The sequence below is a fragment of the Chrysoperla carnea genome (assembly GCF_905475395.1).
Source record: "Chrysoperla carnea chromosome X unlocalized genomic scaffold, inChrCarn1.1 SUPER_X_unloc_129, whole genome shotgun sequence".
NCBI classification, from domain to species: domain Eukaryota; kingdom Metazoa; phylum Arthropoda; class Insecta; order Neuroptera; family Chrysopidae; genus Chrysoperla; species Chrysoperla carnea.
In genome coordinates this window covers 264-27726 of record NW_025408077.1, presented here as the reverse complement: position 1 = coordinate 27726, position 27463 = coordinate 264, and the positions used below count along the sequence as shown (strand labels likewise).

Below are 27463 nucleotides of genomic sequence, written 5' to 3'. Positions count from 1 at the left end.
TTTTGCTTTAACTGGTGCTTTTTTTGATGCCGCTGATGATTTTGCAGTAACTTTTTTAGCAGCAGTTGATGATGATGGAGTCGCTTTTTTTGCTTTAGGCTTTTTGGCTGCCAATGATGTAGTTGTGGCTTTCTTTTCTTTTGGTGCCCGTTTACTTTTAGCACTCTTTGCTGAACCTTTTGCTCCACTTTCTTTTTTGGATACTTTTGATTTAGCTGAAGAATTAGATGAAGCGGAAGCAGCCAATTTGAATGAACCAGATGCACCTTTACCTTTAGTTTGTACCAAGGCTCCCTCAGTTACAGCAGCTTTTAAATATTTTTTAATAAATGGTGAAATTTTATCAGAATCCACTTTATAATTTGCAGCTAAATATTTTTTAATTGCTTGTAATGATGAACCACCACGTTCTTTTAAATTTTTAATTGCGTTAACAACCATTTCTGATGTACGTGGATGTGTTGGTTTTGAATGTTGTTTTGTACGTTTAGCACCAGAAGCTGTTGCTTTTTTTGTTGGTGTTGTAGAAGCAGCAGTAACCGCAGTTGCTGCAACAGCTGTAGAATTTTCTTCGGCCATATTTTTTTACTTTATAAAAATAATGTATTTATTATAAATATTTAAATGATAAAATATAATAATTCTATCAAATAAAAAATAAAGGTTTTCAATTATATCATTATTCACAATAATATAAGTCCCTATGTAAGTCAAAGTACCATGTAGAAAACACATAAAAATTAAATAGTATTTCTAATTTACTGTCGTAGTAAACATGATTTATTTTTTCAATTTCTATAATATATAAAATAATAAATTATAAATTTAATAATAATATTTATTTTATAAATTAAAATATATTTAATTTTTTTATTAACAATTATTAATAAACATAGTTTAATATTAATTATTTCAATCATACAAAACAATAATATTTTTAAGGTAAACTTAAAAAGTATATATTTTTATTTTTATTTAATATCGATTTATTATAAATTATTAGTATATAAATAATTAAAAAATTTAATATATAAATATATATATTATAGTATAAGATTTCATTTTTAGAAAAACTTTTTTTGTCAATAATGAAAACGTATTATTATGAAATGTGTTAATCGAACATTGACAAAATATATTTCATTAGAAAATACTTTTATTTATGCATTAATATCAATAATTAACTATTAAATTAATTTTTTCATAATTATATAAAGAAATTTTATACTGATATAAGTATTTATATATTATAATATTTATTTTAAATATAAAAAAATTTATGACAAAATATATTATTAGAGTATTTGTTGAGATTAATATAAGATTATTTTAAATAAGAATTAATTTATATAATTATTAAAATATTATTAATTTTATGTTATGTAATTTTAATAAAAATAAATAATAATAATAATAAATATACAAATTTTTTAACAATTTAAATTTTATATGATCTAAATAATTTTGTTAAGTACGATATGAGAAATCATTGTAAGCTTCGTTAAGAAACTTTGTAATATAAAATAATAATAATAATATTAAATATATAAATAAATAAAATAAATTTGATATATATTTTTAGTTCATTCTGTGTATAAATCAAAGGATACCGAATAATTGGTAACGGATGCGATATATTATAGTATCGAGTATTAAAACATAATATATAAATTTATCTTGTTATTCAAATTTTTTGTTACTTAACTTATGTATTTAGAAAATTTATAATATTATTTATATAATTGACATAAAATCTTATAAATTGAAATTTTATTAATATGTATCAAAAGAAGAGAGTAACGTATTGATATAATATCAAAGGATACTGATTATTTAAATAACGAATACGTCATATATTGTTTGTGTAACGAAGTTCACTTGGCCATCTAGTTTAAAATAACATTTTCAATAGAAAGTTTATATGCTTTGTTTTTTTTTTTTCTTTAATTATTAAAAAAATAAATTGAAATTTAATTCAATCAAATTTTATAATAATTTTAAAAAAATTTTTCCTTTTAAAAAATATTTTGTGATGTTGTGATAATATGTATTAATACAAGTGCATCCTGATACTTTTATCTCTAGTAAAGGTATGAGTATCATGAACAGTTTTGTTATCTAATGATATTATTTTGATAATATTTTGTGTATATTCTTATAATATTTTGTCTAAATATCATCATAATACAATATTATTTTGATAATATTTTATGAATATTCTTATAATATGTTACCTAAATGTCATCATAATATGATGAATTATTTCCATAATAACATATAAAAAAAGAAAAAAAAAAAAAGAATCATTAATTTATAATTATTTAAATTGATTCTTTAAAAAAATATTATAATATATTATTTATAAAAATAATTTTTACTCTTATTTTAAATAAATTTGTGGCCTTTTATTAAAAGGCCTATGATCGATGTATTATTATTATAAAAATTAATGCAATGTTTTTAATTTATGCTTTCTTTTCAGTTTTCTTTGGTAATAACACTGCTTGAATGTTTGGTAATACACCACCTTGAGCAATTGTTACACCAGATAATAATTTATTTAATTCTTCATCATTACGAATTGCCAATTGTAAATGACGTGGAATGATACGTGTTTTTTTGTTATCACGGGCAGCATTACCAGCTAACTCGAGAACTTCTGCAGCCAAATATTCCATAACAGCAGCCAAATATACTGGGGCACCAGCACCTACTCGTTCAGCATAATTTCCTTTTCGTAATAATCTGTGAATTCTTCCAACAGGAAATTGTAATCCTGCTCGGCTTGATCTTGACTTTGCCTTTCCCTTTACTTTACCACCTTTACCTCGTCCAGACATAGCGAATAAATTTATTTAATTAATATTTTTTTTTGTAAATATAATCACACAGATGTGTACGTTACGGGGATTGTAACATAAATGTTTAAAATGTTATTTGGGTATTTTAATTTATAATATTTATAAAATATAAAACTTTAAAAATAAACCAATCACCTTATAGTATTATTTTTAGCCAATCAGAGAGTAGTATTCATTTTTATTGTTATATCCATCTTCGCGTATATAATACGCTAGTTGTATACACGACACGCTCATACATATACTGACTGGTGTTCTGTAACTATCTGTGTATATTAATTGTTTGTAACAATGCCACCAAAAACAAGTGGAAAAGCAGCAAAAAAAGCTGGCAAAGCTCAAAAAAATATATCAAAGAGTGATAAGAAAAAGAAGAGGAAGCGCAAGGAATCATATGCAATTTACATTTACAAAGTATTAAAACAAGTGCATCCTGATACTGGTATCTCTAGTAAAGCTATGAGTATCATGAACAGTTTTGTTAATGATATTTTTGAACGTATTGCTGCTGAAGCATCACGTTTAGCACATTATAATAAACGTTCAACAATCACAAGTCGGGAAATTCAAACCGCAGTTCGATTATTATTACCTGGTGAATTGGCAAAGCACGCTGTTAGTGAAGGTACTAAAGCTGTTACAAAATATACAAGTTCAAAATAAATAAATCGAAAATATTATTTAATTGATAACATAAAAATACATCAACATATAAAAACGGCTCTCTTTTTAAGAGAGCCATCAAATTTTTTAAATAAGAGTAAATTATTTTTATATATACAAAAAAATAAAATAAACAATTATTAATATCATATTTAATATAAAATTTTATATATTAATAGCTTGAATATATCTATTATTAGTATATCAATATTATTAATTTTAAATATAATAAAGGATATCGCGGAATATATATCGTAAATCAGTGTAATGCAAATGCATTACATTACCTTTATTATTTTCATTTTACATTTACTACTTGTTTATGTACGCTTATAATTATTAGAAAAATATTTTTAATAATTTTAAAAAATAAATGAAATAATAAAAATTTAATAATAAATTATTTATTGAAAGTATAAAAAATGGTATAGCAAAATCTTTATTTTCTTTGATTAAGGCGAAATGTTTTATTAGTTATAAATTCGATAATCTCCTATCGATACTTGTTACTCTTAACTTGTATATATAAAAAATATAATAGTATATTAATTTATAATAAAATTTTTTCAAAAATTCAATAAGTTATTGTAAAATAAAATAGATAATATACAAATTATAATTTATTATTGCAGATATATTACAATAAAAAAAAAAAAAATAAATAAAAATATTTGGTAATGTATGTTATAAACAAAATAATTTGTTGTAAACAAATTATATAATATGTTATATTTATTAACAAATTTATTTACTCTTATATAAATAAAATTAGTGGCTTCCCAAAAAGGAAAGCCTGTTTAAATTTATCGGATGTATTAAATATTCTTTAATAAATTTACTAAATATTTTAAGTAAATTATTATATTTTCTTAACCTCCAAAACCATACAAAGTACGACCTTGTCGTTTTAATGCATATACAACATCCATAGCTGTAACTGTTTTACGTTTTGCGTGTTCAGTATATGTAACAGCATCCCGAATAACATTTTCAAGGAATACTTTAAGTACACCACGTGTTTCTTCATAAATTAAACCAGAGATACGTTTTACTCCACCTCGTCGTGCTAAACGACGAATTGCAGGTTTTGTAATACCTTGGATATTATCACGCAAAACTTTTCTATGACGTTTTGCACCCCCTTTTCCAAGACCCTTTCCACCTTTTCCTCTGCCAGTCATTTTAATAAAAAATTATTTACAATATTTTAACGAACGGATAACACGTGTGTTAACCTCACAAGTATTGTAATGTATGTGAGCGCCGGTACAATTGTGCCTTTTTATATAAAGCATTAAAGATTTTTTAAGCCACGCCTATACAATTTGATTAGTCCATACTCTGATAGCTATCCAATAGGATATGACAACAAAAATTTTGAAATTTCATATAAATATAAATACAACACATTTATTTCGCATTTAAACATTTGACTTTGTAGTATCAAATTGTCGAATATAATTTTTAAAATTGTGTGTTTTTTTGTAAAAACATTATTATTTGAAAATGGCTAGAACCAAGCAAACTGCACGTAAATCAACTGGTGGTAAAGCACCAAGAAAACAATTAGCAACGAAAGCTGCACGTAAAAGTGCACCAGCAACTGGTGGAGTAAAAAAACCACACAGATATCGTCCTGGTACAGTAGCTTTACGAGAAATTCGTCGTTATCAAAAAAGTACTGAATTGTTAATTCGTAAATTACCATTCCAACGTTTAGTACGTGAAATTGCACAAGATTTTAAAACCGATTTACGTTTCCAAAGTTCAGCTGTTATGGCATTACAAGAAGCTAGTGAAGCCTATTTAGTAGGTTTATTTGAAGATACCAATTTATGCGCAATTCATGCAAAGCGTGTTACAATTATGCCTAAGGATATACAATTGGCAAGACGTATTCGTGGAGAACGTGCATAAGCGTTTTAAATGACAATTTAAAAAAAAAAAAAACAAATAAGAAATATTTTCGGTCCTATATATAGGACCAACATATATTATTAAATAAGAGTATATTATTTTTATTAAAAAATATATATATATATATATATATAAATTATTGAAATAAAATTAAACATTATTAAAATTTTGTTATAATTATAAGCGATTGCTATTTCTAAAAATAAATAAATTTCATAAAATTTATATTATTTTATATTCATTTGAAATATTAAAAAAACTTCTCGCTTTAAAGTAACCATGATATGAGTTATAAATGCAATAAAATTTTATACAAAAAATAATATTTATTTGTTGACGAATAATATAAAAGGTTTACATTTCTAAATAACATATATTTATATATGGTGTGTAAAAAAAAAGAAAAGAAGAAAAATAATTTATATTTTTAATATAAAAAGGCAACCGCACACAGTGTTCCCAAGCGGTCACCCATCCAAGTACTGACTGTGCCCAATGTTGCTTAACTTCGGTGATCGGACGAGAACCGGTGTTTTCAACGTGGTATGGCTGTTGCCAGTAATAAATGAAAATTTTTACAAATATATATTTTTCATAAATATCATTAATATTAAAGTATATTATTAAAATTTTCAATGAAGTAATCAATTTAAATATATACTTATTTATTATACCATATATTTTAAATAAAAATGCAACCGCACACAGTATTCTCAAGTGGCCACCCATCCGTGGTACTGACTGTGGCAAATGTTTCTTAACTATTATTTTATAAAATATTTATACAAAAAATAATTTACTCTTATCAAATATTAATTTGTGGCCTGTATTAAGGCCTATGTTATTTTCATTTTTTAGCAAAAATAATGAAATATTTCAATATATTATTAAAGTAACAGATCATTTCTTTTTTGGTGCTGCTTTTTTAATTTTTGTAGGAGATGATTTGGCAACAGAAGCTTTCTTAGCTTTTGGTGCTTTCGGTTTACGAGCAGGGCTACTTTTGGCAGCGGATTTTGTACTTTTTGCTGGTTTTGCTTTAACTGGTGCTTTTTTTGATGCCGCTGATGATTTTGCAGTAACTTTTTTAGCAGCAGTTGATGATGATGGAGTCGCTTTTTTTGCTTTAGGCTTTTTGGCTGCCAATGATGTAGTTGTGGCTTTCTTTTCTTTTGGTGCCCGTTTACTTTTAGCACTCTTTGCTGAACCTTTTGCTCCACTTTCTTTTTTGGATACTTTTGATTTAGCTGAAGAATTAGATGAAGCGGAAGCAGCCAATTTGAATGAACCAGATGCACCTTTACCTTTAGTTTGTACCAAGGCTCCCTCAGTTACAGCAGCTTTTAAATATTTTTTAATAAATGGTGAAATTTTATCAGAATCCACTTTATAATTTGCAGCTAAATATTTTTTAATTGCTTGTAATGATGAACCACCACGTTCTTTTAAATTTTTAATTGCGTTAACAACCATTTCTGATGTACGTGGATGTGTTGGTTTTGAATGTTGTTTTGTACGTTTAGCACCAGAAGCTGTTGCTTTTTTTGTTGGTGTTGTAGAAGCAGCAGTAACCGCAGTTGCTGCAACAGCTGTAGAATTTTCTTCGGCCATATTTTTTTACTTTATAAAAATAATGTATTTATTATAAATATTTAAATGATAAAATATAATAATTCTATCAAATAAAAAATAAAGGTTTTCAATTATATCATTATTCACAATAATATAAGTCCCTATGTAAGTCAAAGTACCATGTAGAAAACACATAAAAATTAAATAGTATTTCTAATTTACTGTCGTAGTAAACATGATTTATTTTTTCAATTTCTATAATATATAAAATAATAAATTATAAATTTAATAATAATATTTATTTTATAAATTAAAATATATTTAATTTTTTTATTAACAATTATTAATAAACATAGTTTAATATTAATTATTTCAATCATACAAAACAATAATATTTTTAAGGTAAACTTAAAAAGTATATATTTTTATTTTTTATTTAATATCGATTTATTATAAATTATTAGTATATAAATAATTAAAAAATTTAATATATAAATATATATATTATAGTATAAGATTTCATTTTTAGAAAAACTTTTTTTGTCAATAATGAAAACGTATTATTATGAAATGTGTTAATCGAACATTGACAAAATATATTTCATTAGAAAATACTTTTATTTATGCATTAATATCAATAATTAACTATTAAATTAATTTTTTCATAATTATATAAAGAAATTTTATACTGATATAAGTATTTATATATTATAATATTTATTTTAAATATAAAAAAATTTATGACAAAATATATTATTAGAGTATTTGTTGAGATTAATATAAGATTATTTTAAATAAGAATTAATTTATATAATTATTAAAATATTATTAATTTTATGTTATGTAATTTTAATAAAAATAAATAATAATAATAATAAATATACAAATTTTTTAACAATTTAAATTTTATATGATCTAAATAATTTTGTTAAGTACGATATGAGAAATCATTGTAAGCTTCGTTAAGAAACTTTGTAATATAAAATAATAATAATAATATTAAATATATAAATAAATAAAATAAATTTGATATATATTTTTAGTTCATTCTGTGTATAAATCAAAGGATACCGAATAATTGGTAACGGATGCGATATATTATAGTATCGAGTATTAAAACATAATATATAAATTTATCTTGTTATTCAAATTTTTTGTTACTTAACTTATGTATTTAGAAAATTTATAATATTATTTATATAATTGACATAAAATCTTATAAATTGAAATTTTATTAATATGTATCAAAAGAAGAGAGTAACGTATTGATATAATATCAAAGGATACTGATTATTTAAATAACGAATACGTCATATATTGTTTGTGTAACGAAGTTCACTTGGCCATCTAGTTTAAAATAACATTTTCAATAGAAAGTTTATATGCTTTGTTTTTTTTTTTTCTTTAATTATTAAAAAAATAAATTGAAATTTAATTCAATCAAATTTTATAATAATTTTAAAAAAATTTTTCCTTTTAAAAAATATTTTGTGATGTTGTGATAATATGTATTAATACAAGTGCATCCTGATACTTTTATCTCTAGTAAAGGTATGAGTATCATGAACAGTTTTGTTATCTAATGATATTATTTTGATAATATTTTGTGTATATTCTTATAATATTTTGTCTAAATATCATCATAATACAATATTATTTTGATAATATTTTATGAATATTCTTATAATATGTTACCTAAATGTCATCATAATATGATGAATTATTTCCATAATAACATATAAAAAAAGAAAAAAAAAAAAAGAATCATTAATTTATAATTATTTAAATTGATTCTTTAAAAAAATATTATAATATATTATTTATAAAAATAATTTTTACTCTTATTTTAAATAAATTTGTGGCCTTTTATTAAAAGGCCTATGATCGATGTATTATTATTATAAAAATTAATGCAATGTTTTTAATTTATGCTTTCTTTTCAGTTTTCTTTGGTAATAACACTGCTTGAATGTTTGGTAATACACCACCTTGAGCAATTGTTACACCAGATAATAATTTATTTAATTCTTCATCATTACGAATTGCCAATTGTAAATGACGTGGAATGATACGTGTTTTTTTGTTATCACGGGCAGCATTACCAGCTAACTCGAGAACTTCTGCAGCCAAATATTCCATAACAGCAGCCAAATATACTGGGGCACCAGCACCTACTCGTTCAGCATAATTTCCTTTTCGTAATAATCTGTGAATTCTTCCAACAGGAAATTGTAATCCTGCTCGGCTTGATCTTGACTTTGCCTTTCCCTTTACTTTACCACCTTTACCTCGTCCAGACATAGCGAATAAATTTATTTAATTAATATTTTTTTTTGTAAATATAATCACACAGATGTGTACGTTACGGGGATTGTAACATAAATGTTTAAAATGTTATTTGGGTATTTTAATTTATAATATTTATAAAATATAAAACTTTAAAAATAAACCAATCACCTTATAGTATTATTTTTAGCCAATCAGAGAGTAGTATTCATTTTTATTGTTATATCCATCTTCGCGTATATAATACGCTAGTTGTATACACGACACGCTCATACATATACTGACTGGTGTTCTGTAACTATCTGTGTATATTAATTGTTTGTAACAATGCCACCAAAAACAAGTGGAAAAGCAGCAAAAAAAGCTGGCAAAGCTCAAAAAAATATATCAAAGAGTGATAAGAAAAAGAAGAGGAAGCGCAAGGAATCATATGCAATTTACATTTACAAAGTATTAAAACAAGTGCATCCTGATACTGGTATCTCTAGTAAAGCTATGAGTATCATGAACAGTTTTGTTAATGATATTTTTGAACGTATTGCTGCTGAAGCATCACGTTTAGCACATTATAATAAACGTTCAACAATCACAAGTCGGGAAATTCAAACCGCAGTTCGATTATTATTACCTGGTGAATTGGCAAAGCACGCTGTTAGTGAAGGTACTAAAGCTGTTACAAAATATACAAGTTCAAAATAAATAAATCGAAAATATTATTTAATTGATAACATAAAAATACATCAACATATAAAAACGGCTCTCTTTTTAAGAGAGCCATCAAATTTTTTAAATAAGAGTAAATTATTTTTATATATACAAAAAAATAAAATAAACAATTATTAATATCATATTTAATATAAAATTTTATATATTAATAGCTTGAATATATCTATTATTAGTATATCAATATTATTAATTTTAAATATAATAAAGGATATCGCGGAATATATATCGTAAATCAGTGTAATGCAAATGCATTACATTACCTTTATTATTTTCATTTTACATTTACTACTTGTTTATGTACGCTTATAATTATTAGAAAAATATTTTTAATAATTTTAAAAAATAAATGAAATAATAAAAATTTAATAATAAATTATTTATTGAAAGTATAAAAAATGGTATAGCAAAATCTTTATTTTCTTTGATTAAGGCGAAATGTTTTATTAGTTATAAATTCGATAATCTCCTATCGATACTTGTTACTCTTAACTTGTATATATAAAAAATATAATAGTATATTAATTTATAATAAAATTTTTTCAAAAATTCAATAAGTTATTGTAAAATAAAATAGATAATATACAAATTATAATTTATTATTGCAGATATATTACAATAAAAAAAAAAAAAATAAATAAAAATATTTGGTAATGTATGTTATAAACAAAATAATTTGTTGTAAACAAATTATATAATATGTTATATTTATTAACAAATTTATTTACTCTTATATAAATAAAATTAGTGGCTTCCCAAAAAGGAAAGCCTGTTTAAATTTATCGGATGTATTAAATATTCTTTAATAAATTTACTAAATATTTTAAGTAAATTATTATATTTTCTTAACCTCCAAAACCATACAAAGTACGACCTTGTCGTTTTAATGCATATACAACATCCATAGCTGTAACTGTTTTACGTTTTGCGTGTTCAGTATATGTAACAGCATCCCGAATAACATTTTCAAGGAATACTTTAAGTACACCACGTGTTTCTTCATAAATTAAACCAGAGATACGTTTTACTCCACCTCGTCGTGCTAAACGACGAATTGCAGGTTTTGTAATACCTTGGATATTATCACGCAAAACTTTTCTATGACGTTTTGCACCCCCTTTTCCAAGACCCTTTCCACCTTTTCCTCTGCCAGTCATTTTAATAAAAAATTATTTACAATATTTTAACGAACGGATAACACGTGTGTTAACCTCACAAGTATTGTAATGTATGTGAGCGCCGGTACAATTGTGCCTTTTTATATAAAGCATTAAAGATTTTTTAAGCCACGCCTATACAATTTGATTAGTCCATACTCTGATAGCTATCCAATAGGATATGACAACAAAAATTTTGAAATTTCATATAAATATAAATACAACACATTTATTTCGCATTTAAACATTTGACTTTGTAGTATCAAATTGTCGAATATAATTTTTAAAATTGTGTGTTTTTTTGTAAAAACATTATTATTTGAAAATGGCTAGAACCAAGCAAACTGCACGTAAATCAACTGGTGGTAAAGCACCAAGAAAACAATTAGCAACGAAAGCTGCACGTAAAAGTGCACCAGCAACTGGTGGAGTAAAAAAACCACACAGATATCGTCCTGGTACAGTAGCTTTACGAGAAATTCGTCGTTATCAAAAAAGTACTGAATTGTTAATTCGTAAATTACCATTCCAACGTTTAGTACGTGAAATTGCACAAGATTTTAAAACCGATTTACGTTTCCAAAGTTCAGCTGTTATGGCATTACAAGAAGCTAGTGAAGCCTATTTAGTAGGTTTATTTGAAGATACCAATTTATGCGCAATTCATGCAAAGCGTGTTACAATTATGCCTAAGGATATACAATTGGCAAGACGTATTCGTGGAGAACGTGCATAAGCGTTTTAAATGACAATTTAAAAAAAAAAAAAACAAATAAGAAATATTTTCGGTCCTATATATAGGACCAACATATATTATTAAATAAGAGTATATTATTTTTATTAAAAAATATATATATATATATATATATAAATTATTGAAATAAAATTAAACATTATTAAAATTTTGTTATAATTATAAGCGATTGCTATTTCTAAAAATAAATAAATTTCATAAAATTTATATTATTTTATATTCATTTGAAATATTAAAAAAACTTCTCGCTTTAAAGTAACCATGATATGAGTTATAAATGCAATAAAATTTTATACAAAAAATAATATTTATTTGTTGACGAATAATATAAAAGGTTTACATTTCTAAATAACATATATTTATATATGGTGTGTAAAAAAAAAGAAAAGAAGAAAAATAATTTATATTTTTAATATAAAAAGGCAACCGCACACAGTGTTCCCAAGCGGTCACCCATCCAAGTACTGACTGTGCCCAATGTTGCTTAACTTCGGTGATCGGACGAGAACCGGTGTTTTCAACGTGGTATGGCTGTTGCCAGTAATAAATGAAAATTTTTACAAATATATATTTTTCATAAATATCATTAATATTAAAGTATATTATTAAAATTTTCAATGAAGTAATCAATTTAAATATATACTTATTTATTATACCATATATTTTAAATAAAAATGCAACCGCACACAGTATTCTCAAGTGGCCACTCATCCGTGGTACTGACTGTGGCAAATGTTTCTTAACTATTATTTTATAAAATATTTATACAAAAAATAATTTACTCTTATCAAATATTAATTTGTGGCCTGTATTAAGGCCTATGTTATTTTCATTTTTTAGCAAAAATAATGAAATATTTCAATATATTATTAAAGTAACAGATCATTTCTTTTTTGGTGCTGCTTTTTTAATTTTTGTAGGAGATGATTTGGCAACAGAAGCTTTCTTAGCTTTTGGTGCTTTCGGTTTACGAGCAGGGCTACTTTTGGCAGCGGATTTTGTACTTTTTGCTGGTTTTGCTTTAACTGGTGCTTTTTTTGATGCCGCTGATGATTTTGCAGTAACTTTTTTAGCAGCAGTTGATGATGATGGAGTCGCTTTTTTTGCTTTAGGCTTTTTGGCTGCCAATGATGTAGTTGTGGCTTTCTTTTCTTTTGGTGCCCGTTTACTTTTAGCACTCTTTGCTGAACCTTTTGCTCCACTTTCTTTTTTGGATACTTTTGATTTAGCTGAAGAATTAGATGAAGCGGAAGCAGCCAATTTGAATGAACCAGATGCACCTTTACCTTTAGTTTGTACCAAGGCTCCCTCAGTTACAGCAGCTTTTAAATATTTTTTAATAAATGGTGAAATTTTATCAGAATCCACTTTATAATTTGCAGCTAAATATTTTTTAATTGCTTGTAATGATGAACCACCACGTTCTTTTAAATTTTTAATTGCGTTAACAACCATTTCTGATGTACGTGGATGTGTTGGTTTTGAATGTTGTTTTGTACGTTTAGCACCAGAAGCTGTTGCTTTTTTTGTTGGTGTTGTAGAAGCAGCAGTAACCGCAGTTGCTGCAACAGCTGTAGAATTTTCTTCGGCCATATTTTTTTACTTTATAAAAATAATGTATTTATTATAAATATTTAAATGATAAAATATAATAATTCTATCAAATAAAAAATAAAGGTTTTCAATTATATCATTATTCACAATAATATAAGTCCCTATGTAAGTCAAAGTACCATGTAGAAAACACATAAAAATTAAATAGTATTTCTAATTTACTGTCGTAGTAAACATGATTTATTTTTTCAATTTCTATAATATATAAAATAATAAATTATAAATTTAATAATAATATTTATTTTATAAATTAAAATATATTTAATTTTTTTATTAACAATTATTAATAAACATAGTTTAATATTAATTATTTCAATCATACAAAACAATAATATTTTTAAGGTAAACTTAAAAAGTATATATTTTTATTTTTTATTTAATATCGATTTATTATAAATTATTAGTATATAAATAATTAAAAAATTTAATATATAAATATATATATTATAGTATAAGATTTCATTTTTAGAAAAACTTTTTTTGTCAATAATGAAAACGTATTATTATGAAATGTGTTAATCGAACATTGACAAAATATATTTCATTAGAAAATACTTTTATTTATGCATTAATATCAATAATTAACTATTAAATTAATTTTTTCATAATTATATAAAGAAATTTTATACTGATATAAGTATTTATATATTATAATATTTATTTTAAATATAAAAAAATTTATGACAAAATATATTATTAGAGTATTTGTTGAGATTAATATAAGATTATTTTAAATAAGAATTAATTTATATAATTATTAAAATATTATTAATTTTATGTTATGTAATTTTAATAAAAATAAATAATAATAATAATAAATATACAAATTTTTTAACAATTTAAATTTTATATGATCTAAATAATTTTGTTAAGTACGATATGAGAAATCATTGTAAGCTTCGTTAAGAAACTTTGTAATATAAAATAATAATAATAATATTAAATATATAAATAAATAAAATAAATTTGATATATATTTTTAGTTCATTCTGTGTATAAATCAAAGGATACCGAATAATTGGTAACGGATGCGATATATTATAGTATCGAGTATTAAAACATAATATATAAATTTATCTTGTTATTCAAATTTTTTGTTACTTAACTTATGTATTTAGAAAATTTATAATATTATTTATATAATTGACATAAAATCTTATAAATTGAAATTTTATTAATATGTATCAAAAGAAGAGAGTAACGTATTGATATAATATCAAAGGATACTGATTATTTAAATAACGAATACGTCATATATTGTTTGTGTAACGAAGTTCACTTGGCCATCTAGTTTAAAATAACATTTTCAATAGAAAGTTTATATGCTTTGTTTTTTTTTTTTCTTTAATTATTAAAAAAATAAATTGAAATTTAATTCAATCAAATTTTATAATAATTTTAAAAAAATTTTTCCTTTTAAAAAATATTTTGTGATGTTGTGATAATATGTATTAATACAAGTGCATCCTGATACTTTTATCTCTAGTAAAGGTATGAGTATCATGAACAGTTTTGTTATCTAATGATATTATTTTGATAATATTTTGTGTATATTCTTATAATATTTTGTCTAAATATCATCATAATACAATATTATTTTGATAATATTTTATGAATATTCTTATAATATGTTACCTAAATGTCATCATAATATGATGAATTATTTCCATAATAACATATAAAAAAAGAAAAAAAAAAAAAGAATCATTAATTTATAATTATTTAAATTGATTCTTTAAAAAAATATTATAATATATTATTTATAAAAATAATTTTTACTCTTATTTTAAATAAATTTGTGGCCTTTTATTAAAAGGCCTATGATCGATGTATTATTATTATAAAAATTAATGCAATGTTTTTAATTTATGCTTTCTTTTCAGTTTTCTTTGGTAATAACACTGCTTGAATGTTTGGTAATACACCACCTTGAGCAATTGTTACACCAGATAATAATTTATTTAATTCTTCATCATTACGAATTGCCAATTGTAAATGACGTGGAATGATACGTGTTTTTTTGTTATCACGGGCAGCATTACCAGCTAACTCGAGAACTTCTGCAGCCAAATATTCCATAACAGCAGCCAAATATACTGGGGCACCAGCACCTACTCGTTCAGCATAATTTCCTTTTCGTAATAATCTGTGAATTCTTCCAACAGGAAATTGTAATCCTGCTCGGCTTGATCTTGACTTTGCCTTTCCCTTTACTTTACCACCTTTACCTCGTCCAGACATAGCGAATAAATTTATTTAATTAATATTTTTTTTTGTAAATATAATCACACAGATGTGTACGTTACGGGGATTGTAACATAAATGTTTAAAATGTTATTTGGGTATTTTAATTTATAATATTTATAAAATATAAAACTTTAAAAATAAACCAATCACCTTATAGTATTATTTTTAGCCAATCAGAGAGTAGTATTCATTTTTATTGTTATATCCATCTTCGCGTATATAATACGCTAGTTGTATACACGACACGCTCATACATATACTGACTGGTGTTCTGTAACTATCTGTGTATATTAATTGTTTGTAACAATGCCACCAAAAACAAGTGGAAAAGCAGCAAAAAAAGCTGGCAAAGCTCAAAAAAATATATCAAAGAGTGATAAGAAAAAGAAGAGGAAGCGCAAGGAATCATATGCAATTTACATTTACAAAGTATTAAAACAAGTGCATCCTGATACTGGTATCTCTAGTAAAGCTATGAGTATCATGAACAGTTTTGTTAATGATATTTTTGAACGTATTGCTGCTGAAGCATCACGTTTAGCACATTATAATAAACGTTCAACAATCACAAGTCGGGAAATTCAAACCGCAGTTCGATTATTATTACCTGGTGAATTGGCAAAGCACGCTGTTAGTGAAGGTACTAAAGCTGTTACAAAATATACAAGTTCAAAATAAATAAATCGAAAATATTATTTAATTGATAACATAAAAATACATCAACATATAAAAACGGCTCTCTTTTTAAGAGAGCCATCAAATTTTTTAAATAAGAGTAAATTATTTTTATATATACAAAAAAATAAAATAAACAATTATTAATATCATATTTAATATAAAATTTTATATATTAATAGCTTGAATATATCTATTATTAGTATATCAATATTATTAATTTTAAATATAATAAAGGATATCGCGGAATATATATCGTAAATCAGTGTAATGCAAATGCATTACATTACCTTTATTATTTTCATTTTACATTTACTACTTGTTTATGTACGCTTATAATTATTAGAAAAATATTTTTAATAATTTTAAAAAATAAATGAAATAATAAAAATTTAATAATAAATTATTTATTGAAAGTATAAAAAATGGTATAGCAAAATCTTTATTTTCTTTGATTAAGGCGAAATGTTTTATTAGTTATAAATTCGATAATCTCCTATCGATACTTGTTACTCTTAACTTGTATATATAAAAAATATAATAGTATATTAATTTATAATAAAATTTTTTCAAAAATTCAATAAGTTATTGTAAAATAAAATAGATAATATACAAATTATAATTTATTATTGCAGATATATTACAATAAAAAAAAAAAAAATAAATAAAAATATTTGGTAATGTATGTTATAAACAAAATAATTTGTTGTAAACAAATTATATAATATGTTATATTTATTAACAAATTTATTTACTCTTATATAAATAAAATTAGTGGCTTCCCAAAAAGGAAAGCCTGTTTAAATTTATCGGATGTATTAAATATTCTTTAATAAATTTACTAAATATTTTAAGTAAATTATTATATTTTCTTAACCTCCAAAACCATACAAAGTACGACCTTGTCGTTTTAATGCATATACAACATCCATAGCTGTAACTGTTTTACGTTTTGCGTGTTCAGTATATGTAACAGCATCCCGAATAACATTTTCAAGGAATACTTTAAGTACACCACGTGTTTCTTCATAAATTAAACCAGAGATACGTTTTACTCCACCTCGTCGTGCTAAACGACGAATTGCAGGTTTTGTAATACCTTGGATATTATCACGCAAAACTTTTCTATGACGTTTTGCACCCCCTTTTCCAAGACCCTTTCCACCTTTTCCTCTGCCAGTCATTTTAATAAAAAATTATTTACAATATTTTAACGAACGGATAACACGTGTGTTAACCTCACAAGTATTGTAATGTATGTGAGCGCCGGTACAATTGTGCCTTTTTATATAAAGCATTAAAGATTTTTTAAGCCACGCCTATACAATTTGATTAGTCCATACTCTGATAGCTATCCAATAGGATATGACAACAAAAATTTTGAAATTTCATATAAATATAAATACAACACATTTATTTCGCATTTAAACATTTGACTTTGTAGTATCAAATTGTCGAATATAATTTTTAAAATTGTGTGTTTTTTTGTAAAAACATTATTATTTGAAAATGGCTAGAACCAAGCAAACTGCACGTAAATCAACTGGTGGTAAAGCACCAAGAAAACAATTAGCAACGAAAGCTGCACGTAAAAGTGCACCAGCAACTGGTGGAGTAAAAAAACCACACAGATATCGTCCTGGTACAGTAGCTTTACGAGAAATTCGTCGTTATCAAAAAAGTACTGAATTGTTAATTCGTAAATTACCATTCCAACGTTTAGTACGTGAAATTGCACAAGATTTTAAAACCGATTTACGTTTCCAAAGTTCAGCTGTTATGGCATTACAAGAAGCTAGTGAAGCCTATTTAGTAGGTTTATTTGAAGATACCAATTTATGCGCAATTCATGCAAAGCGTGTTACAATTATGCCTAAGGATATACAATTGGCAAGACGTATTCGTGGAGAACGTGCATAAGCGTTTTAAATGACAATTTAAAAAAAAAAAAAACAAATAAGAAATATTTTCGGTCCTATATATAGGACCAACATATATTATTAAATAAGAGTATATTATTTTTATTAAAAAATATATATATATATATATATATATAAATTATTGAAATAAAATTAAACATTATTAAAATTTTGTTATAATTATAAGCGATTGCTATTTCTAAAAATAAATAAATTTCATAAAATTTATATTATTTTATATTCATTTGAAATATTAAAAAAACTTCTCGCTTTAAAGTAACCATGATATGAGTTATAATGCAATAAAATTTTATACAAAAAATAATATTTATTTGTTGACGAATAATATAAAAGGTTTACATTTCTAAATAACATATATTTATATATGGTGTGTAAAAAAAAAGAAAAGAAGAAAAATAATTTATATTTTTAATATAAAAAGGCAACCGCACACAGTGTTCCCAAGCGGTCACCCATCCAAGTACTGACTGTGCCCAATGTTGCTTAACTTCGGTGATCGGACGAGAACCGGTGTTTTCAACGTGGTATGGCTGTTGCCAGTAATAAATGAAAATTTTTACAAATATATATTTTTCATAAATATCATTAATATTAAAGTATATTATTAAAATTTTCAATGAAGTAATCAATTTAAATATATACTTATTTATTATACCATATATTTTAAATAAAAATGCAACCGCACACAGTATTCTCAAGTGGCCACCCATCCGTGGTACTGACTGTGGCAAATGTTTCTTAACTATTATTTTATAAAATATTTATACAAAAAATAATTTACTCTTATCAAATATTAATTTGTGGCCTGTATTAAGGCCTATGTTATTTTCATTTTTTAGCAAAAATAATGAAATATTTCAATATATTATTAAAGTAACAGATCATTTCTTTTTTGGTGCTGCTTTTTTAATTTTTGTAGGAGATGATTTGGCAACAGAAGCTTTCTTAGCTTTTGGTGCTTTCGGTTTACGAGCAGGGCTACTTTTGGCAGCGGATTTTGTACTTTTTGCTGGTTTTGCTTTAACTGGTGCTTTTTTTGATGCCGCTGATGATTTTGCAGTAACTTTTTTAGCAGCAGTTGATGATGATGGAGTCGCTTTTTTTGCTTTAGGCTTTTTGGCTGCCAATGATGTAGTTGTGGCTTTCTTTTCTTTTGGTGCCCGTTTACTTTTAGCACTCTTTGCTGAACCTTTTGCTCCACTTTCTTTTTTGGATACTTTTGATTTAGCTGAAGAATTAGATGAAGCGGAAGCAGCCAATTTGAATGAACCAGATGCACCTTTACCTTTAGTTTGTACCAAGGCTCCCTCAGTTACAGCAGCTTTTAAATATTTTTTAATAAATGGTGAAATTTTATCAGAATCCACTTTATAATTTGCAGCTAAATATTTTTTAATTGCTTGTAATGATGAACCACCACGTTCTTTTAAATTTTTAATTGCGTTAACAACCATTTCTGATGTACGTGGATGTGTTGGTTTTGAATGTTGTTTTGTACGTTTAGCACCAGAAGCTGTTGCTTTTTTTGTTGGTGTTGTAGAAGCAGCAGTAACCGCAGTTGCTGCAACAGCTGTAGAATTTTCTTCGGCCATATTTTTTTACTTTATAAAAATAATGTATTTATTATAAATATTTAAATGATAAAATATAATAATTCTATCAAATAAAAAATAAAGGTTTTCAATTATATCATTATTCACAATAATATAAGTCCCTATGTAAGTCAAAGTACCATGTAGAAAACACATAAAAATTAAATAGTATTTCTAATTTACTGTCGTAGTAAACATGATTTATTTTTTCAATTTCTATAATATATAAAATAATAAATTATAAATTTAATAATAATATTTATTTTATAAATTAAAATATATTTAATTTTTTTATTAACAATTATTAATAAACATAGTTTAATATTAATTATTTCAATCATACAAAACAATAATATTTTTAAGGTAAACTTAAAAAGTATATATTTTTATTTTTTATTTAATATCGATTTATTATAAATTATTAGTATATAAATAATTAAAAAATTTAATATATAAATATATATATTATAGTATAAGATTTCATTTTTAGAAAAACTTTTTTTGTCAATAATGAAAACGTATTATTATGAAATGTGTTAATCGAACATTGACAAAATATATTTCATTAGAAAATACTTTTATTTATGCATTAATATCAATAATTAACTATTAAATTAATTTTTTCATAATTATATAAAGAAATTTTATACTGATATAAGTATTTATATATTATAATATTTATTTTAAATATAAAAAAATTTATGACAAAATATATTATTAGAGTATTTGTTGAGATTAATATAAGATTATTTTAAATAAGAATTAATTTATATAATTATTAAAATATTATTAATTTTATGTTATGTAATTTTAATAAAAATAAATAATAATAATAATAAATATACAAATTTTTTAACAATTTAAATTTTATATGATCTAAATAATTTTGTTAAGTACGATATGAGAAATCATTGTAAGCTTCGTTAAGAAACTTTGTAATATAAAATAATAATAATAATATTAAATATATAAATAAATAAAATAAATTTGATATATATTTTTAGTTCATTCTGTGTATAAATCAAAGGATACCGAATAATTGGTAACGGATGCGATATATTATAGTATCGAGTATTAAAACATAATATATAAATTTATCTTGTTATTCAAATTTTTTGTTACTTAACTTATGTATTTAGAAAATTTATAATATTATTTATATAATTGACATAAAATCTTATAAATTGAAATTTTATTAATTTGTATCAAAAGAAGAGAGTAACGTATTGATATAATATCAAAGGATACTGATTATTTAAATAACGAATACGTCATATATTGTTTGTGTAACGAAGTTCACTTGGCCATCTAGTTTAAAATAACATTTTCAATAGAAAGTTTATATGCTTTGTTTTTTTTTTTTCTTTAATTATTAAAAAAATAAATTGAAATTTAATTCAATCAAATTTTATAATAATTTTAAAAAAATTTTTCCTTTTAAAAAATATTTTGTGATGTTGTGATAATATGTATTAATACAAGTGCATCCTGATACTTTTATCTCTAGTAAAGGTATGAGTATCATGAACAGTTTTGTTATCTAATGATATTATTTTGATAATATTTTGTGTATATTCTTATAATATTTTGTCTAAATATCATCATAATACAATATTATTTTGATAATATTTTATGAATATTCTTATAATATGTTACCTAAATGTCATCATAATATGATGAATTATTTCCATAATAACATAAAAAAAAAGAAAAAAAAAAAAAGAATCATTAATTTATAATTATTTAAATTGATTCTTTAAAAAAATATTATAATATATTATTTATAAAAATAATTTTTACTCTTATTTTAAATAAATTTGTGGCCTTTTATTAAAAGGCCTATGATCGATGTATTATTATTATAAAAATTAATGCAATGTTTTTAATTTATGCTTTCTTTTCAGTTTTCTTTGGTAATAACACTGCTTGAATGTTTGGTAATACACCACCTTGAGCAATTGTTACACCAGATAATAATTTATTTAATTCTTCATCATTACGAATTGCCAATTGTAAATGACGTGGAATGATACGTGTTTTTTTGTTATCACGGGCAGCATTACCAGCTAACTCGAGAACTTCTGCAGCCAAATATTCCATAACAGCAGCCAAATATACTGGGGCACCAGCACCTACTCGTTCAGCATAATTTCCTTTTCGTAATAATCTGTGAATTCTTCCAACAGGAAATTGTAATCCTGCTCGGCTTGATCTTGACTTTGCCTTTCCCTTTACTTTACCACCTTTACCTCGTCCAGACATAGCGAATAAATTTATTTAATTAATATTTTTTTTTGTAAATATAATCACACAGATGTGTACGTTACGGGGATTGTAACATAAATGTTTAAAATGTTATTTGGGTATTTTAATTTATAATATTTATAAAATATAAAACTTTAAAAATAAACCAATCACCTTATAGTATTATTTTTAGCCAATCAGAGAGTAGTATTCATTTTTATTGTTATATCCATCTTCGCGTATATAATACGCTAGTTGTATACACGACACGCTCATACATATACTGACTGGTGTTCTGTAACTATCTGTGTATATTAATTGTTTGTAACAATGCCACCAAAAACAAGTGGAAAAGCAGCAAAAAAAGCTGGCAAAGCTCAAAAAAATATATCAAAGAGTGATAAGAAAAAGAAGAGGAAGCGCAAGGAATCATATGCAATTTACATTTACAAAGTATTAAAACAAGTGCATCCTGATACTGGTATCTCTAGTAAAGCTATGAGTATCATGAACAGTTTTGTTAATGATATTTTTGAACGTATTGCTGCTGAAGCATCACGTTTAGCACATTATAATAAACGTTCAACAATCACAAGTCGGGAAATTCAAACCGCAGTTCGATTATTATTACCTGGTGAATTGGCAAAGCACGCTGTTAGTGAAGGTACTAAAGCTGTTACAAAATATACAAGTTCAAAATAAATAAATCGAAAATATTATTTAATTGATAACATAAAAATACATCAACATATAAAAACGGCTCTCTTTTTAAGAGAGCCATCAAATTTTTTAAATAAGAGTAAATTATTTTTATATATACAAAAAAATAAAATAAACAATTATTAATATCATATTTAATATAAAATTTTATATATTAATAGCTTGAATATATCTATTATTAGTATATCAATATTATTAATTTTAAATATAATAAAGGATATCGCGGAATATATATCGTAAATCAGTGTAATGCAAATGCATTACATTACCTTTATTATTTTCATTTTACATTTACTACTTGTTTATGTACGCTTATAATTATTAGAAAAATATTTTTAATAATTTTAAAAAATAAATGAAATAATAAAAATTTAATAATAAATTATTTATTGAAAGTATAAAAAATGGTATAGCAAAATCTTTATTTTCTTTGATTAAGGCGAAATGTTTTATTAGTTATAAATTCGATAATCTCCTATCGATACTTGTTACTCTTAACTTGTATATATAAAAAATATAATAGTATATTAATTTATAATAAAATTTTTTCAAAAATTCAATAAGTTATTGTAAAATAAAATAGATAATATACAAATTATAATTTATTATTGCAGATATATTACAATAAAAAAAAAAAAAATAAATAAAAATATTTGGTAATGTATGTTATAAACAAAATAATTTGTTGTAAACAAATTATATAATATGTTATATTTATTAACAAATTTATTTACTCTTATATAAATAAAATTAGTGGCTTCCCAAAAAGGAAAGCCTGTTTAAATTTATCGGATGTATTAAATATTCTTTAATAAATTTACTAAATATTTTAAGTAAATTATTATATTTTCTTAACCTCCAAAACCATACAAAGTACGACCTTGTCGTTTTAATGCATATACAACATCCATAGCTGTAACTGTTTTACGTTTTGCGTGTTCAGTATATGTAACAGCATCCCGAATAACATTTTCAAGGAATACTTTAAGTACACCACGTGTTTCTTCATAAATTAAACCAGAGATACGTTTTACTCCACCTCGTCGTGCTAAACGACGAATTGCAGGTTTTGTAATACCTTGGATATTATCACGCAAAACTTTTCTATGACGTTTTGCACCCCCTTTTCCAAGACCCTTTCCACCTTTTCCTCTGCCAGTCATTTTAATAAAAAATTATTTACAATATTTTAACGAACGGATAACACGTGTGTTAACCTCACAAGTATTGTAATGTATGTGAGCGCCGGTACAATTGTGCCTTTTTATATAAAGCATTAAAGATTTTTTAAGCCACGCCTATACAATTTGATTAGTCCATACTCTGATAGCTATCCAATAGGATATGACAACAAAAATTTTGAAATTTCATATAAATATAAATACAACACATTTATTTCGCATTTAAACATTTGACTTTGTAGTATCAAATTGTCGAATATAATTTTTAAAATTGTGTGTTTTTTTGTAAAAACATTATTATTTGAAAATGGCTAGAACCAAGCAAACTGCACGTAAATCAACTGGTGGTAAAGCACCAAGAAAACAATTAGCAACGAAAGCTGCACGTAAAAGTGCACCAGCAACTGGTGGAGTAAAAAAACCACACAGATATCGTCCTGGTACAGTAGCTTTCGAGAAATTCGTCGTTATCAAAAAAGTACTGAATTGTTAATTCGTAAATTACCATTCCAACGTTTAGTACGTGAAATTGCACAAGATTTTAAAACCGATTTACGTTTCCAAAGTTCAGCTGTTATGGCATTACAAGAAGCTAGTGAGCCTATTTAGTAGGTTTATTTGAAGATACCAATTTATGCGCAATTCATGCAAAGCGTGTTACAATTATGCCTAAGGATATACAATTGGCAAGACGTATTCGTGGAGAACGTGCATAAGCGTTTTAAATGACAATTTAAAAAAAAAAAAAACAAATAAGAAATATTTTCGGTCCTATATATAGGACCAACATATATTATTAAATAAGAGTATATTATTTTTATTAAAAAATATATATATATATATATATATATAAATTATTGAAATAAAATTAAACATTATTAAAATTTTGTTATAATTATAGCGATTGCTATTTCTAAAAATAAATAAATTTCATAAAATTTATATTATTTTTATATTCATTTGAAATATTAAAAAAACTTCTCGCTTTAAAGTAACCATGATATGAGTTATAAATGCAATAAAATTTTATACAAAAAATAATATTTATTTGTTGACGAATAATATAAAAGGTTTACATTTCTAAATAACATATATTTATATATGGTGTGTAAAAAAAAAGAAAAGAAGAAAAATAATTTATATTTTTAATATAAAAAGGCAACCGCACACAGTGTTCCCAAGCGGTCACCCATCCAAGTACTGACTGTGCCCAATGTTGCTTAACTTCGGTGATCGGACGAGAACCGGTGTTTTCAACGTGGTATGGCTGTTGCCAGTAATAAATGAAAATTTTTACAAATATATATTTTTCATAAATATCATTAATATTAAAGTATATTAATTAAAATTTTCAATGAAGTAATCAATTTAAATATATACTTATTTATTATACCATATATTTTAAATAAAAATGCAACCGCACACAGTATTCTCAAGTGGCCACCCATCCGTGGTACTGACTGTGGCAAATTTTTCTTAACTATTATTTTATAAAATATTTATACAAAAAATAATTTACTCTTATCAAATATTAATTTGTGGCCTGTATTAAGGCCTATGTTATTTTCATTTTTTAGCAAAAATAATGAAATATTTCAATATATTATTAAAGTAACAGATCATTTCTTTTTTGGTGCTGCTTTTTTAATTTTTTGTAGGAGATGATTTGGCAACAGAAGCTTTCTTAGCTTTTGGTGCTTTCGGTTTACGAGCAGGGCTACTTTGGCAGCGGATTTTGTACTTTTTGCTGGTTTTGCTTTAACTGGTGCTTTTTTTTGATGCCGCTGATGATTTTGCAGTAACTTTTTTAGCAGCAGTTGATGATGATGGAGTCGCTTTTTTTGCTTTAGGCTTTTTGGCTGCCAATGATGTAGTTGTGGCTTTCTTTTCTTTTGGTGCCCGTTTACTTTTAGCACTCTTTGCTGAACCTTTTGCTCCACTTTCTTTTTTGGATACTTTTGATTTAGCTGAAGAATTAGATGAAGCGGAAGCAGCCAATTTGAATGAACCAGATGCACCTTTACCTTTAGTTTGTACCAAGGCTCCCTCAGTTACAGCAGCTTTTAAATATTTTTTAATAAATGGTGAAATTTTATCAGAATCCACTTTATAATTTGCAGCTAAATATTTTTTAATTGCTTGTAATGATGAACCACCACGTTCTTTTAATTTTTAATTGCGTTAACAACCATTTCTGATGTACGTGGATGTGTTGGTTTTGAATGTTGTTTTGTACGTTTAGCACCAGAAGCTGTTGCTTTTTTTGTTGGTGTTGTAGAAGCAGCAGTAACCGCAGTTGCTGCAACAGCTGTAGAATTTTCTTCGGCCATATTTTTTTACTTTATAAAAAATAATGTATTTATTATAAATATTTAAATGATAAAAATATAATAATTCTATCAAATAAAAAATAAAGGTTTTCAATTATATCATTATTCACAATAATATAAGTCCCTATGTAAGTCAAAGTACCATGTAGAAAACACATAAAAATTAAATAGTATTTCTAATTTACTGTCGTAGTAAACATGATTTATTTTTTCAATTTCTATAATATATAAAATAATAAATTATAAATTTAATAATAATATTTATTTTATAAATTAAATATATTTAATTTTTTTATTAACAATTATTAATAAACATAGTTTAATATTAATTATTTCAATCATACAAAACAATAATATTTTTAAGGTAAACTTAAAAAGTATATATTTTTATTTTTTATTTAATATCGATTTATTATAAATTATTAGTATATAAATAATTAAAAAATTTAATATATAAATATATATATTATAGTATAAGATTCATTTTTAGAAAAACTTTTTTTTGTCAATAATGAAAACGTATTATTATGAAATGTGTTAATCGAACATTGACAAAATATATTTCATTAGAAAATACTTTTATTTATGCATTAATATCAATAATTAACTATTAAATTAATTTTTTCATAATTATATAAAGAAATTTTATACTGATATAAGTATTTATATATTATAATATTTATTTTAAATATAAAAAAATTTATGACAAAATATATTATTAGAGTATTTGTTTGAGATTAATATAAGATTATTTTAAATAAGAATTAATTTATATAATTATTAAAATATTATTAATTTTATGTTATGTAATTTTAATAAAAATAAATAATAATAATAATAAATATACAAATTTTTTTAACAATTTAAATTTTATATGATCTAAATAATTTTTGTTAAGTACGATATGAGAAATCATTGTAAGCTTCGTTAAGAAACTTTGTAATATAAAATAATAATAATAATATTAAATATATAAATAAATAAAAT

At 23.9% G+C, this 27463-nt stretch overlaps 4 non-coding genes across 4 annotated transcripts; all 4 read right to left on the bottom strand.

Annotated features, from left to right (window-relative positions):
* Nucleotides 1-5879: 5879 nt before the first annotated feature.
* Nucleotides 5880-5998, bottom strand: LOC123303736. Its single transcript, XR_006535826.1, has one exon. It is a non-coding gene; the product is annotated as a 5S ribosomal RNA (ribosomal RNA).
* Nucleotides 5999-12353: 6355 nt separating this feature from the next.
* Nucleotides 12354-12472, bottom strand: LOC123303735. Its single transcript, XR_006535825.1, has one exon. It is a non-coding gene; the product is annotated as a 5S ribosomal RNA (ribosomal RNA).
* Nucleotides 12473-18828: 6356 nt separating this feature from the next.
* Nucleotides 18829-18947, bottom strand: LOC123303734. The gene has a single exon (XR_006535824.1). It is a non-coding gene; the product is annotated as a 5S ribosomal RNA (ribosomal RNA).
* Nucleotides 18948-25302: 6355 nt separating this feature from the next.
* On the bottom strand, nucleotides 25303-25421 carry LOC123303732. The gene has a single exon (XR_006535823.1). It is a non-coding gene; the product is annotated as a 5S ribosomal RNA (ribosomal RNA).
* Between the last annotated feature and the right edge of the window lie 2042 nt (nucleotides 25422-27463).